Raw genomic sequence first — 15,000 nt, forward strand, 5'->3', positions numbered from 1 at the left:
TTTGTATAAATGCATTGAACCTATATATTTATTCAAGTCTATCTGTTTAGTTTTACCTTTTGTAAATTAACAATGTTTTCTTTCTATCATATTTATTCAAGTCTATCTGTCAGTGTTTTAGGTTAAGTTTTATTTTTGTACCAAATCCATTGTTTTAACCGTTAACCTGGGTTTCTTTCTACCATTTATTCAAGTCTATCTGTCATGTGATTATTATTAAGTTTTATTTTTGTACCAAATGCATTGTTTTAACCGTGTTTTTAATATCATATTTATTCAAGTCTATCTGTCATGTATTATTATTTTATTTTTGAAGTTTTATTAACCCTTTCTTTCATATGGAACAAGTCTATCTGTCATGGGGCCATTGGTTTTATTTTTGTACCAAATGCATTGTTTTAACCCAAAGAATATTTTCTGTTCATTCGAGAGAAGTCTGTCATGTGAAGATAATTAGGAAATATTTTTGTACCAAATGAAAATGGGTTTCTTTCTATCATATTTATTCAAGTCTATCTGTCATGTGATGAGTTATTTTATTTTTGAAAAACAGATAAATTAACAAATTAATAAATCAATAAATAAAAAGGTTAAGTTTTATTTTTAAAATGCATTGTTTTAACAAGGTTTTCTTTCTATCAATTTATTCAAGTCTATCTGTCATCCTTAGTTAAGTTTTATTTCTGGTCTAAATGAACAGCTCATATTTATTCAAGTCTATCTGTCATGTGAGGTTAGGTTAGGTTAAGTTTATTTTGTACTCATTGTTTTAACAAGAGAAACGAGACAATATTTATTCAAGTGTCATGTGAGGTTAATGTTTTTATTTTTGCTACCAAAAAGTTTTTAAGCCCAAGTGGAGAAATCTTCCATAGTTTTCCTTTGTGCAGGTATTACTCTGTCTTTTCCACCCTACAAACCCATATGTAGGTTTATCTAGTTAAGAAGAGCCCGTTCTTGCCCGTTCCCCGTCCGTTAACAGGGCTGTTTCATCCTTCCCGTTTTACTCTTTTGTAGATTATTCAATTCGACTAGCTTAAGTGATTCTCTTGTAAGATGCATTCTCTAATAAAGATTTTTTTCCAGTTTTTCCACATTCTTTTTTTTGTCTATTTTTATTTTTTTAAATTATTGAAATGTGGCTGAACCTTGGGTTCGTTTTAGTACCTTAAATTAACAAGTTTTACTGACCTCCAGTGTTTACGTTCCCGAATCCATGTTTTGAGTAAACCGTTTACCAGCATATTATTATTATTATTAAATACAAAATTCACGCAATCAGTTCAAATAATAAAATGAACATTTTTTCCTTTTCATTTCATATTGAAGAAGGGAGCTGATTCATATTTCCTACTGTTACATAAGTGTGGATTTTGTATTTTATAAACAATTCAGTTGATTTGCATTATCCTTATTATTATTATTTAAGTTATTATGAATGAATTATTATTATTCAGAAGGTTAACCCTATCCATATGGAACAAACCCGAGGGGCCATTGGCTTGAGATTCAAGCTTCCAAAGAATATGGTGTTCATTCGAGAGAAGTAACAGAAGATAATAGGAAATACAGAAAGAGGAGATGAGTTATTAGAAAAACAGATAAATTAACAAATTAATAAATCAATAAATAAAAACGTAAGTGAATTATTAAAGCACAAGGAGACTGAAATTCCAATCGCACGACATCCTCAGTTGGAGCAGCTAAGCCCAAGTGCAGAAACCTTCCATGACTTCATCGTCTTCATAACCACCTCACCCGTCCCGTTCTTGCCCGTTTTTCATAACGGCTTCTAGATTATACACCATTTCTAGCTATAATTCTCCATTCTCTCCACATGACCAGTCCACATTCTTCTTTCCATCTATGTTTACTTTTTTTTACGAGGCGGCTGTTGGGTCTGTATATTTCTCGTCCTTTCAATCGTTATTACTTTACATATGATACGCAAACAGTTCATCCTAACAACATTTTTTTTCATTTCATTCGTATTCAACATTCATATTTCCTACTGTTAAACAGAGTTGAGTCACCACTCCTATATGGAAGTTAAGTGTCGATGAATGAATATGAATGACAGGCAGCAGGTGTGTGTATATATATATATCCTGAATATGAGAGAGAGAGAGAGAGAGAGAGAGAGAGAGAGAGAGAGAGAGAGAGAGAGAGAGAGAGGAGCATTCGAAATAAGGAAGCCATGAAACTTGTAATGCATGTAACAGCATGCAGTAAAACTTAGGAAATGATAAACCAGAGAGAGAGAGAGAGAGTTAACAGATGCGCAGCATACCTCCATCCTGAATATTTCTCAGCTATCTGCAGTTGTGGCAAATGCCACCTGTCCCGTTGATGAGGTATGCGCACATTTCACAGAGCCAGGTAGATCTTTGTAGTGCAAATAACTCTTATAAAAAGACCTTAATATTATTGACCAATTTAAAGATATTCATAAACGTAAACGCTTGATTGAATCACAATGGACGATCAATTTGCTTTGTCTTGACAAAGATATAGCGATGATAACAGCTAATTTCGTCTAATTACTACCCTAATACAATTCTCCTTGCATTTGAATTCATTTTTGTCTATTTATAAATTTGTTAATTTACTTTTTCTTTTTTAATAAGTGAGTGGGATCTCTTCTTTCTGTATTTCCCTTTACTTCCTCTTACTTCTTCTTAATGAACACCATAATATTCTCTGGAAGGTTGAATTTCAAGTCAGGGGCCCCTGTGGTGGGCTTGTTCCATATGAATAGGGTTCAGCTTCTGAATAATAATAATAATAATAATAATAATAATAATAATAATAATTATTATTATTATTATTATTATTATTATTATTATTATTATTATTATTATTATTATTATTATTGACTAATATTGATGTGCAGGAAAAGCGAATTATTAGAAGAATTGAGAAAACTCAGTATAAAATCAATTCGCAAAACGCAGCCATTTTATTCAACAAATAATAATAATAATAATAATAATAATAATAATAATAATAATAATAATAATAATATTATTATTATTATTATTATTATTATTATTATTATTATTATTATTATCATAATACTCAAAGAGTCACAATCTGGTCTTACAGGTAAATTACGCACCACCTCCCCCAAAGGAGAAGGGATAAGAAACAGCAGGTAGTCACTGGTCAGCCTTTTTATCGCAGGATGTTTCCCCCTCCTTTACCTGAGAGGTGTCCCCAGCGGTATCGTTAATCGGTAAAGGAGTAACAGGACTAACAGCCCACAGGTGCGGACGTTATGCCTTTGCCGCTGTTCCGCCGAGGGCATACCTGCCTTCCAGGTAAAAACTGTAATTAACTGTCTTCCTTCACCTGTGCTCCTCTTGGGAGTTGCGACGTAGTTCACCTGTTGACGAGGAGGCAGTTCGAGCTCTTGGGTAGAACGGGGAGGTGAATCGGTGTATTTGAACTGCTATTACCTAAAAATGAGTTTGGTTTAATGAGGGGGTTTTTTATAATGAGTTTGCTTTAAAGAGGGTTTTTTTATGATGAGTTTGCTTCAAAGAGGGTTTTTTTTTTATAATAATGATAGAGGAGGCAGTTCGAGCTCTTGGGTAGAACCGGGCGATAAATCAGTGTTTTTGAATTGCTGTTACCTAAAAATGAGCTTGCTTTGAAGAGGGTCTTTTATAATAATAATAATAATAATAATAATAATAATAATAATAATAATAAATCATTATCATCATCATCATCATCCATAAAAGTCTCATAATAGTATGAGCCACTAATATGGTGAAGAAATCCACAATGGTGTAAATGTAAATATATATTAGAAATATACATGTTGTATATATATTTTTAATATACATTTATATTCACATCATCGTGGATTTCTTCACCAACAGTAATAATCGCAGTAGCAGCAGAATTGTGGTACCAGCAATGGCAACATACCTCAGGGTATTGTAAAAGGCTAAAAGGCTTCTCGTGTAGCCGTGACAGCGTGCTATCCAGTCATCTGACTTTCAATTTACTGTGGAATCCGAACCACGTCTTATCAGGGAGGATTTTGTGTGATTGGAATTCAGAAGTTCAAGCGAGGGTGCAACGCATAACTACCTTAAGACAATTCGCCTCGTATTTTTTTGAGTTTACTGAAATTTTTATGTACTTGTTTATTAATTTGTTGATTTATTTTTTTATTTTCGAATAACTGATTCCTTCTTTCTGTATTTCCCATTACCTTCTGTTACTTCTTTCTAATGAATACCATAATATTCTTTGGAAGCTTGAATTTCAAGTCGGTGGCCCCTTTGGTGGGCTTGTTCCATATGAATGGGGTTCATCTTCTGAATAATAATAATAATAATAATAATAATAATAATAATAATAATAATAATAATAATAATAATAATAATAATAGGTACTAGACCCTCTTTTAAACATGTGGTGTTAAAGGTGATAGCTTCATCAGCGGCATTCAGTTTGTATAAAGTTTTCTCTCTTTTTCTGATAATTGATTTTATCTGGGTTCCTGAATTCTGCCAGTGACACCCCGATGTTCGTCGTAATAATAATAATAATAATAATAATAATAATAATAATAATAATAATAATACTAATAATCAAAGTAAATTTTGTTGAGTCCACCTGGTACTTAAATCTCTCAAAACTCCACACTGATGGTATTGGTGTTATTAGGAGAGTCCCTTGTTGTTTGTTGTTGGTGATGGTTGTGAGTGCTTGTTGTCATCATATTCTTATGGCTTCATGCAGCCCTAATGTTCTCGTTCGGATGATTATTCTTATTCTTAAGTCGTAGGAATGTGTTGGCACCATTGCCTATCTTCTGAATGTACTGTGGCCTAGTGGTACAACACTCGCCTCGTGTATTCTGGGTCCGCAGATCGCTACCGACCTACTGCCCACCAGTCCACCCAGCTGTCAACCCTGCCAGGGGGCAGTGCCATCAGTGCACCTCATGTGGTGCACTGTAGGCATTACGTAAGGTTATTTGCAGAGTCCCTTCTAATGCCCTTAGCTGCAACACCTCTCATTCCTTTTACTGTACCTCCGTTCGTGTTCTCTTTCTTCCATTTTACTTTCCGCACTATTATAACAACTGTTTCCCAGTGCAACTGCGAGGTTTTCCTCCTGTTACACCTTTCAAACCTCCTTTATCTTCAGTTTATCTTTCAGTGTTGAATGACCTCATGGGTCCAGGGCTTGGCCTTTGGCCTAAATTTCTCAGTGAAACCGTTTCACTTTGGACTTTGAAAGTCCAGTCATCGGATCGCTCCCCCAGTGTGATGCTTTGACGTCATCAGCAAAAGAGTGTCTGTTCTCACGTTCTTCCCTTTACCCCCACCCCACCCCACCCCACTTTTCCCCGTTTTTCAAAGCATCAAACTTGGGGGGGCGATCTGATGACTGGACTTCCAAAGTCCAAAGTGAAACGGTTTCACTGGCACCCTGACGAGAAGTTAATCATTTGAGTGACTTGTACCCAATGGAGGTGGGCGACTGATGGTGACAGCAACAGTGTTCTAGCCGTGGATAATTCTGTTGCACCTTTGTAATGTCCACGAAGAAGCTTAAATCACAGTTTACGTTATTGCTAATCGGATAGCCAGGCTTTTGAAGGCGGGGTCTCCAACTAGGCCTTAGTACCTTTAGGTCAAGGTTATGGGGTTCAGTGTTTTGACCCTAATGACCTCAATTTTTCACCTGACTAAATTATCAGCCAACAAGCAACTATTCACAGCACATGAGAGAGGACACAGCACTGAGAAGTTTTTGCCATCACAAGGTCACTGTGTTCCCCAGGTAATCCACAAGACTGCCGCTCATTTAAATATCAAAGTTACATTTTCCAGAAGACTTGCCGTTCCAACCTTTGTCTATATATATATATATATATATATATATATATATATATATATATATATATATATATATATATATATATATATAATCAAATACTGTATAAGGGGGCCCATAGAAATGTCAAAATGTGGAAAATACAGGCTATATTTCAGAGACCGAACTGTCTATCTCCTCAGGCCTGAGGAGAGAGATAGTTTGGTCTCTGAAATATAGCCTTTATTTTCCACATTCTGGCATTTCTGTGAGTTCCCTTATATCTGATGGAATTCTGTTTCAACAGAATATATTCCACAGCCACACACACAGAGGTAACTATTAAAAGAAATTCATCATTGGTTTAATCTTAAATTTAAAAAGAAAAAAATAAATATTCCATAGAAAACAAGTCGCCATATTCAGCGTGCTGGCTATCATCTACCTACGATGGCAAATGGCACTTGTTTATTTGAGGTTAATTCGTATGCAAATGAGCTTGCGGCGAATGTATTAATTTGGTCACAAGTGTCAGTGAGTAAAATTCTGTATACCTTTTAGACTGTTGGTCCGATTTTATTCAGATCTGGTACCGAGTCAACCGTATCTGAGGCAAAAGCGGATCGTGAGGAAAGATCAATACTTTCATGCGACCTTGACACGTGATTCCAACATTATATATATATATATATATATATATATATATATATATATATATATATATATATATGGACACACATTTATATACATATCGATAAACACAGGCCAGTGTCTCAGAGGAAATCATCGGCTGTATATAGTCACTGACATCTTGTTATTGCACAAAGAAAAATGAAAATAAATATAAGTAACAGATGCCACAAGGCCACAATAATACATTAAGGCCACACTTGGGAATTAATTCCACCCACCCACACAATACAATTCCACGAGTCAGTGACGTCCTCAGAACGAGTAACTATTAGTTATAATAATAATAATCTCTCTCTCTCTCTCTCTCTCTCTCTCTCTCTCTCTCTCTCTCTCTCTCTCTCTCTCTCTCTTCCTGTCACAGCTGTTAAAGTGTCTTTACTTGCGATGCAGCAGCACAGTGCAGCAGTTCGGTGGAATGTATTGCATAATTTCTTTGCAGCTCTTTGGTGCTGCACTGAATCTCTATATATACGTTGTTAGAAGGGTTACAAATTTGCATGTGCTACGGCCTGTAGTAAATGCACCGTATGTATATATATATATATATATATATATATATATATATATATATATATATATATATATATATATATATATATATATATATATATATATATATATATATATATATATATATATATATATATATATATATATATATATATATATATATAGATAGATAGATAGATAGATATATATGTATTATATATATATGTATATATATATATAATTCATATATATAATATATAATTATATATATATTTAATTGTTTGTTTGCACTTGAATATAAATTTTGCATATACATATATATATGTATAATTTATGTAAATATATATATGTATGTGTCTGTGTGTGCATGTATGTTCATCGTTAGTGCATGTGTATGTGTCTGTATGTGTGCGCCTTCGTGCACAAACCCCAAGAACCAAGCATTAATTCGCACGCTTCAACGACAGCCATTACTGACCGACTCGTGCAGACGTACAAAACCTTGGAATTCGCCCAACTGTTCAGCGGACAGACCATGAAAACCCACCCATTCGTCGAAGAGTCGCCTTATTCGCCCAGTTTTTTTTTTTTTTTTTTTTTTTTTTTTTCCTTTGCGGTTAATTGGAATATTTACCAGACTGAGTTTTTTTTTTTTTTTTTTTTTTTGAGGTGTACTGAATCTGCCTTCAAATCTCGTATGCTTTCAGATACGAAGAAAATCGAAGAAAATAATTTTAAAAATATTCTCAAGGAAAGGTTGTTTTTATTGAAAAGAAATTGTTAAAGGAAAGTTTTTTTCTTTTCAAATTCAACAGGAAATTTACTGAAAGAGTTTTCTCGTATTGCATATGAGAAAAATCTTTGAATGTATATATGTATATTATATATATATATATACTATATATATTTATATATATATATATATATATATATATATATATATATATATATATATATATAATATATTAATATATGTATATATATACATATTCATATATGTAAATATATCCTTTCGATTCTAAAAAAAAAAATTCCTTTAGGATACCAAAAGATATACGTTTTTCTAAACAAAGTCGGTTTGGACGAAAACCTTCCCAAAGGAAAAAATACAAAGAACAGAGGAGAACATAAAAAAAAACCATCCTCAAGAAGTAATGGAAAAGCGAGAAAACGAATTAAGCAAACGTCCACAAAAATAAAACCGAGATTCCAGAGAATTCAAACCCAAACGAAGCCAACATAGCATTCCCTTGCGACTTGTCCTGAATTCCCAAGGTTAGGAGTAGATGGAAACTAAGGATTCGGTTTCAGGTAAAAAGATGTAAAAGAGAGGATTGTTTATGTAATGGCGGATAGAAGATTCGACTATGTTACCGTTGGGCGATGCTTCGAGAATGAGGAGAAGTGAAAGTTAACAGACTTCTTCGTTGATAGTTACATTTTAGGCGATTAAGCGTCAAAGACTCAGTCCCCTGCATTGGAACGAAATATAAAATTTAGGCCAAAGGCTGGGACCTTGAGGTCATTCAGCACTGTAAGGGAAATTGACAGTTGAAAGGTTTGAAAGGTTTAACAAGGGTTAAAACCTCAAAGCAGTTGCACTATGAAACAGTTGTTAGGAGAAGGTTGATGAAAGTAAGATGGAAGGAAGAGAATAAGGACGGAGGGACAGTAAAAGGAATGAAAGGGGGTTGCAGATAGGGGCCTAAGGAAGGGACGCTGCAAGCAACCTTAAGTAATGCCTACAGCGCATCGCAGGAGGTGCACTGACGGCAAAGCCCCCCACTGCGAAAGCATTCAGAATTCCCTAAAACTTGTATTTTTTACTTATAAAGTAGAAAAGAAAAATCAAATCACATCGACCAAAAATTTTAGTTCAAGCAAAATGAATAGATTTTCAAAAGAAGAATAGAATTCGCGAGACATAACGTAACAGAATTCTAGAATCCTCTATAATTGTTTATTACTTTCTGGAGAATAAAAAAAAAAAAACAGGAAGTTTGAATCGCATCAGTATTCTCAAATAGATTAAAAAAAAATAGAATTCCCTTTCAAAGTCAGTGTGGTCAAATGTGCAGGATGCCGTTAAAAGGAAGTGGGTATTCTTGACAGTCGAAGTATTCTTAAATCGAATAGATGCGAGAGGAATTTAGAATTCTTCCCAAAACGAGGAAACGCGGAACTCTTGCGGAACAGAAGGTAAAAGACGAAACCAAGAGGAATTTAGGATTCTTCCCAAAACGAGGGAACGCGGAACCCTTACGGAACAGAAGGTAAAATAGGAAACAAGAGGAATTTAGGATTCTTCCCAAAACAAGGGGACGCGGAACTGTATGAAGAACAAGCAAAATAGGAAGCCAAAAGGAATTTAGAATTCCTCCAAAGTTGGGGAACGCGGAACTCCATACAGAACGGAGAGAAGGCTAAAATTCTTCCCTAAACGAGGGAACGTGGAAGTCTCTACAGAACCAGGGAACGCGGAACTGTATAGAACAGAGAGAAAGCTAAAATTCTTCCTAATCGAGGGAACACTTAACTTCATATACAGAATAGTAGGCAGAAAGGAACACCAGAGAAAGCTAGAATAATTCTTCCCAAAACGAGGGAACGCGGAACTCAATATACAGAACAGGAGGCAAAAAGTAACTCGAGAAAAACCTAGAATTCTAACTGAAACGAGGAACGCGGAACTGTATGTAAAACAGTAGCCAAAAGGGAAGGCCAAATGAAGCCAACATCCCCAGATCCAGAGTGACGTGAGCTTCAAAAATATCCCCGTAACAACGGGGAAGCGAATGTGTAAACCTGACGTGACTAACGCTACTTTGATGAAGGGGGGAAAGAGAGGACCCGGCCAACCTGTTCGCTGGGTTTTTATTTTCGCGGAATTTACGTCTAAACTACGGGGTGAGGGATGTAAACGGCGTTTTTATTCTAATGTATGATCGGAGATTTAGGGTTGTTGGACGCTGTTTTTCAGGAGATTATTGTGGGTGTGCGTTGTTGTTGCTGCTGTGTCAATAATTCGTAACATGGATGTTATGGAGAACATTAGCGAGAACGAAAATGCAAAGAAAATGTATTTTAAAAAAATGATAGACGCGCTAAAATTAAAACCCGCCAATGTGTGTGATAATTGTTTGCGCGGAACCCGTCCGGAAATTATACGTTTTTGGTTCGTCGTTTTTATGTCAAGGCTCATAATTTAGTCTTTTTATTTTTTACGGAGTTTTCGATACAAGTTGCTTAATCTTCTACCGTGCGGGTATCAATAGGTTGCAGGTTTCGCAACCCCAATATTCTGAATAAAAAATAACGCAAAGATCAACCCGTTTTTGATTTGTCCTTCATGACATTGACTTCCAGAATGTAGAACTCCCTCCCGTCCTTTGTGTTTCCTGACTCATATAACCTTCCTGTTTTCAAGATGCGTGTTTGTCACCGCTTGGGAATTTTTTCAGTGGAACATAATATTCTCCATGTATTTTATAATTTATTTACATTTGATGTATTTATCAATTCGTTATTCAGTTTTTTTTTCTACTAACTGAGCTCTTCTTTCTGTATTTTTTATTATTACCTCTTGTTTTCTTTCCGAATGAACACCATAATATTCTTTGGAAGCTTCAATTTCAAGTCAGTGGCCCCTTTGGTGGGCTTGTTCCACGTGAATAGGGTTACTCTTCTGCATAATAATAATAATAATAATAATAATAATAATAATAATAATAATAATGTGCAGTATTCTGAACTTTGTGTTGGTCCTGCCATCATAAAGAATTGTGCAGTATTCAAGCAAATTGTTAGGGAATGTGTTTATATATATATATAGTATAATGTGTGTATATATCTAATATACACGCGTATATAAAAACTTTTCATACATGTGATAATTCGTTTATATAATAAATAAAGAACACTTTTTAGGTGACCGTTCATGTCAACAAGACCTCTGCTTTGTCTCGTTTCCGCAGTGTCGTTTCAACAGCCAAATCCCTTTGAACGCCGTGACGTCACACCCTGTGATTTTGAAATTAAAGATGACTCTGCTTTCCTCGGTACTCTGGAAGCAGCATAGAAATGGCTAATCCTGAAGCCCGCGTGAATACCGAGTCTCCATTAATGGCGCATTGATATTACAAGCGCAGCATGAGAACGTTGAACCTCGTTGCGCACGCGCATACTAATCGTATTGCGTCCGAGGGGATGACTGTAGATTAAGATACTTGCTACAGTCTAGATTCTTTGGAAGCTTGAATTTCAAGTCAGTGGCCCGTTTGGTGGGCTTGTTCCATATAATAGGGTTCATTTTCTGGTTAATAATAATAATAATAATAATAATAATAATAATATTCTTTGGAAGCTTGAATTCCAAGTCAGTGGCGCCTTTGGTGGGCTTGTTCCATATGAATAGGGTTCACCTTCTGGCTAATAATAATAACAATAATGATAATAGTAATCATAATAACAATCTTGACCTTGTAACTAGGCAACCTTCTTCCCCTCTCACCACCCTCCCACACACACACTAACACACACACACACACACACACAGCCTTTCCTGTAAGCAGCCAGTGTTACTCGGTATCCAAGAAACTCTCAGGAAATTCTGAGAACCGCCACCCACCGAAGAAGGCAGATGTTAAAATGCGGCACTCCTTTCAATTCGCTACCTGGGGACGCTTATACAGAAGCCCCCGAAGAACGATAAACAAATACCGTTTTCGAAATCCTTTCCCCCCCCAAAAAAAAAACCATATTGGTTTATCAAAGAGATAAACCAAAAAAAAAAACTTATTGGTTTATCAAAGAGATAAACCAATAATGGTTTGCCTCTTTGATCTCCGATGTTCTGATCCGGAATACTTTTTTTTTATAATGTTGGGTTCGGAGGTGGGTGGGTGGGTGTAGGAAAGGGGGCGGGGGTTGGGGGGGTGGGCGTGCTTCTTCCGGGGAGCAAAAAGTTTGGCGGAGTCTGGGCGGTATCTGAAAACACTATGGAAGGTCCTGGTATTGAAAGAATTTGCGTAGCTTTATATTACAAGCCTGGATTAACTTCTCAGGAGCGCTGTGTGTGTGTATGTATATGCATATATATATATATACATATATATATAAATAATACATATATACACGCAAACATACAATATCTTACTTATAACCACAATGGCTCTCCAACTTCTCGATGTCCTCACACCCTTTAATACGCTTATCACTACAAACCTTGAATCCAGATAAATTGGGGAAGAACCCTCTCCTTCCGTAGCGGAAATCGAGCCTCGTGCTGTGGGAAAGGGATTTCTTCCTTCGTTTCTCATCTGGATTCAAGGCTTGCAGTGACAAGCGTGTTAAAATAGTATGAGGAAATCGAGGAGTTGAAAGGTCATTGTTGTTGTTGGTAATACGCCCACCAGTACATACCACAAACCTAAAGGTACGTAAGCACACACATATATGTATATATATATATATATATATATATATATATATATATATATATATATATATATATATATATATATATATATGTATACATATTATATTATATATATTATATATTTGTATATATATATTATATATAGTTTATATATTTCTGTGTCTATGTGTGTATGTATATAAACTACTTTGGACAAATGTAAAGAGCGTTAGATTATAACTGAGTTCTGTTATATGAATAACTCGTATTCATCCCGACCACCTGATGTTGACGTTAAAGTTACAATGGCGCTTCGAAGACCTTTGCAATTTTGAATTATGAAATTTGATACCAACACTTCCTGCTCTTTTTCCATTTCGTTTTAGTTTTCTGTAAAAGAAAACTTTGTCTGTCCCCTGCTCTTTATTCTGTCCGCACTTTTTTCTGTCCTCCCTCAGATCTTAAAAACTACTGAGGCTAGAGGGCTGCAAATTGGTATGTTGATCATCCATCCTCCAGTCATCAGGCATACCAAATTGCAGCCCTCTAGCCTGAGTAGTTTTTATTTTATTTAGGGTTAAAGTTAGCCATGATCGTACTTCTGGCAACGCAACAACACAGGCCATCACGGCCGGCTGAGAGTTTCATGGGCCGCGGCTCATGCAGCATTATACCGAGACCACCGAAACATACATGCATTTTCGGTGGCCTTGATTATAAACTGTATACAGAAAACTCGATTGCGCCGAAGAAACTTCGGTGCATTTTTTACTTGTTTAATCTCCACTTCAGACTTAACGGGACTCTGAAGCCTGCGTAAGGTGCATTTTAATTACTACATAAATGTTTTGCAGCAACTTGTGAGTTTCAGTGGCACTTAATTAATAAAGTGGTTGTGCAGAAGATTATCTCTAGTTTTTTACGGCGTACTTTTCGTCTTCCATAATTAGAGATACTTGAGTCTGTAATTTCACTTTTTTTTATCGTTGATATTTACATGATTCGTTACTTTACACTTTATTTTTACGTCATATTATGCTTAAAGTGTTTTGAATCTTATAGAATTCAGTATAATGTACAGTATATCAGGTTTACAGCGTTTGATTTCATACGTTGCAAATAAGTTAATTCCTCCACAATTTATTTTGGGTATAAAATAAGAATGAATGTAGTGTTTTGAATTATATGCTTTTAATTTAGACAGATCTCTCTGCTGGTATCTCATGAAAGATTTATTTTATATTTATGTTTTACATTAATCACGGCTTTTGACTTCTGAAATGTAAAGTGCTCGTAACTCGTGCAATTTGGTCGCTTCCAAAATCGTGACTGATAAGACTTCAGTGGGTCAGATAAGTGTTTAATATCAGCGAATATTTCTTGTAAGACTTCAGATCATTTCTTCGGGCATTTAAAACATCTAGTAAAAGTCTCAAAGCATTGAGTACTTCTAAAACGTGACTAATATAAGCGTCCAGAATAATAGCTTAAAGGAATGTAGGATTGGACTATAGAATTTTGCGCTGGGACCTATAAGGTCATTCAGTGCTGAAAGGGAAATTAACAAGAATGTGGTTTGACAGGTGTAACAGGAGGAAAACCTCGCATATCCACTATGAAACTCTTGTTAGAGAGGGTGGAAAGTCAGATGGAAGAAGGAGAATATGAACGGAGGTACAAAAACGGGAGTGAAAGAGGTTGCAGTTAGGGGACGCTGCAAAGAAACTCAAGTAATGCCTGCCTACAGTGCACCACGTGAGGTGCAATGACGGCACTACCTCCCCCCTACGGGAAATAGTTTAAAAGCTTTGATGTTTCACGAATTTTTTTAAAGGACTGTATTTTCAACAACGAACGTGTTCTGGGACCTTTTGAAATTTGGCCAAGAGTAATTCAATTGTCGATTGTTCGTTCAAAAACGCTTTTAAAAAAACCTTCATTAATGACTTCAGTTGTGCTGTAGTGAGTATTTCTTTTATTTTCTCTACTTATTTTCTACATATAAGGTTCCTGTATAATAATAATAATAATGATAATAATAATAATAATAATAATAATAATAATAATAATAATAATAATAATCCCCACACTATAAAAACCACCCAGTCGAATACGATGACTGTGATAGAAAAAAAAAATAATAATATGATGGTTAAGTAATATTTGACCTTTCCATCGAAGCATATTGCCAGTAATAGAAAATTAAATGTTTCATCTGTTTCTCAGGCTATTCCTTTAATTATTCGTATTTACACTCATTTTAACGTGATTACGAAATGCGTAAATACTTGAGAATGAATAAACAGAAATAAACAGGGAACGCTCCAGAGTCATTTAAATCATACAACACGCTCCATTTTTTTTCACAAGTCATGAAAAATTCATACAACAAATTAATCCAGATTAAAAGAGAGAGAGAGAGAGAGAGAGAGAGAGAGAGAGAGAGAGAGAGAGAGAGAGAGAGAGAGAGAGAGAGAGAGAGAGAGATTTACTCGTTTCTCTAATCAACGAAGACTTCATACAACAAATTCATCCAAATTAAAAGAGAGAGAGAGAGAGAG

At 35.3% G+C, this 15,000-nt stretch overlaps 1 protein-coding gene and 1 long non-coding RNA gene across 3 annotated transcripts in view; one reads left to right on the top strand and one right to left on the bottom strand.

Annotated features, from left to right (window-relative positions):
- Positions 1 to 15,000, top strand: part of LOC136856602 (uncharacterized) — a 346,791-nt gene that overhangs the window by 304,991 nt on the left and 26,800 nt on the right. The window lies entirely within an intron of this gene.
- The window catches only part of LOC136856601 (ligand of Numb protein X 2-like), a 56,489-nt gene that overhangs the window by 36,194 nt on the left and 5,295 nt on the right, over positions 1 to 15,000 (bottom strand). The gene's annotated exons all lie outside the window — the stretch shown is intronic.

This window comes from Macrobrachium rosenbergii, chromosome 36 (assembly GCF_040412425.1).
Source record: "Macrobrachium rosenbergii isolate ZJJX-2024 chromosome 36, ASM4041242v1, whole genome shotgun sequence".
NCBI classification, from domain to species: Eukaryota; Metazoa; Arthropoda; class Malacostraca; order Decapoda; family Palaemonidae; genus Macrobrachium; species Macrobrachium rosenbergii.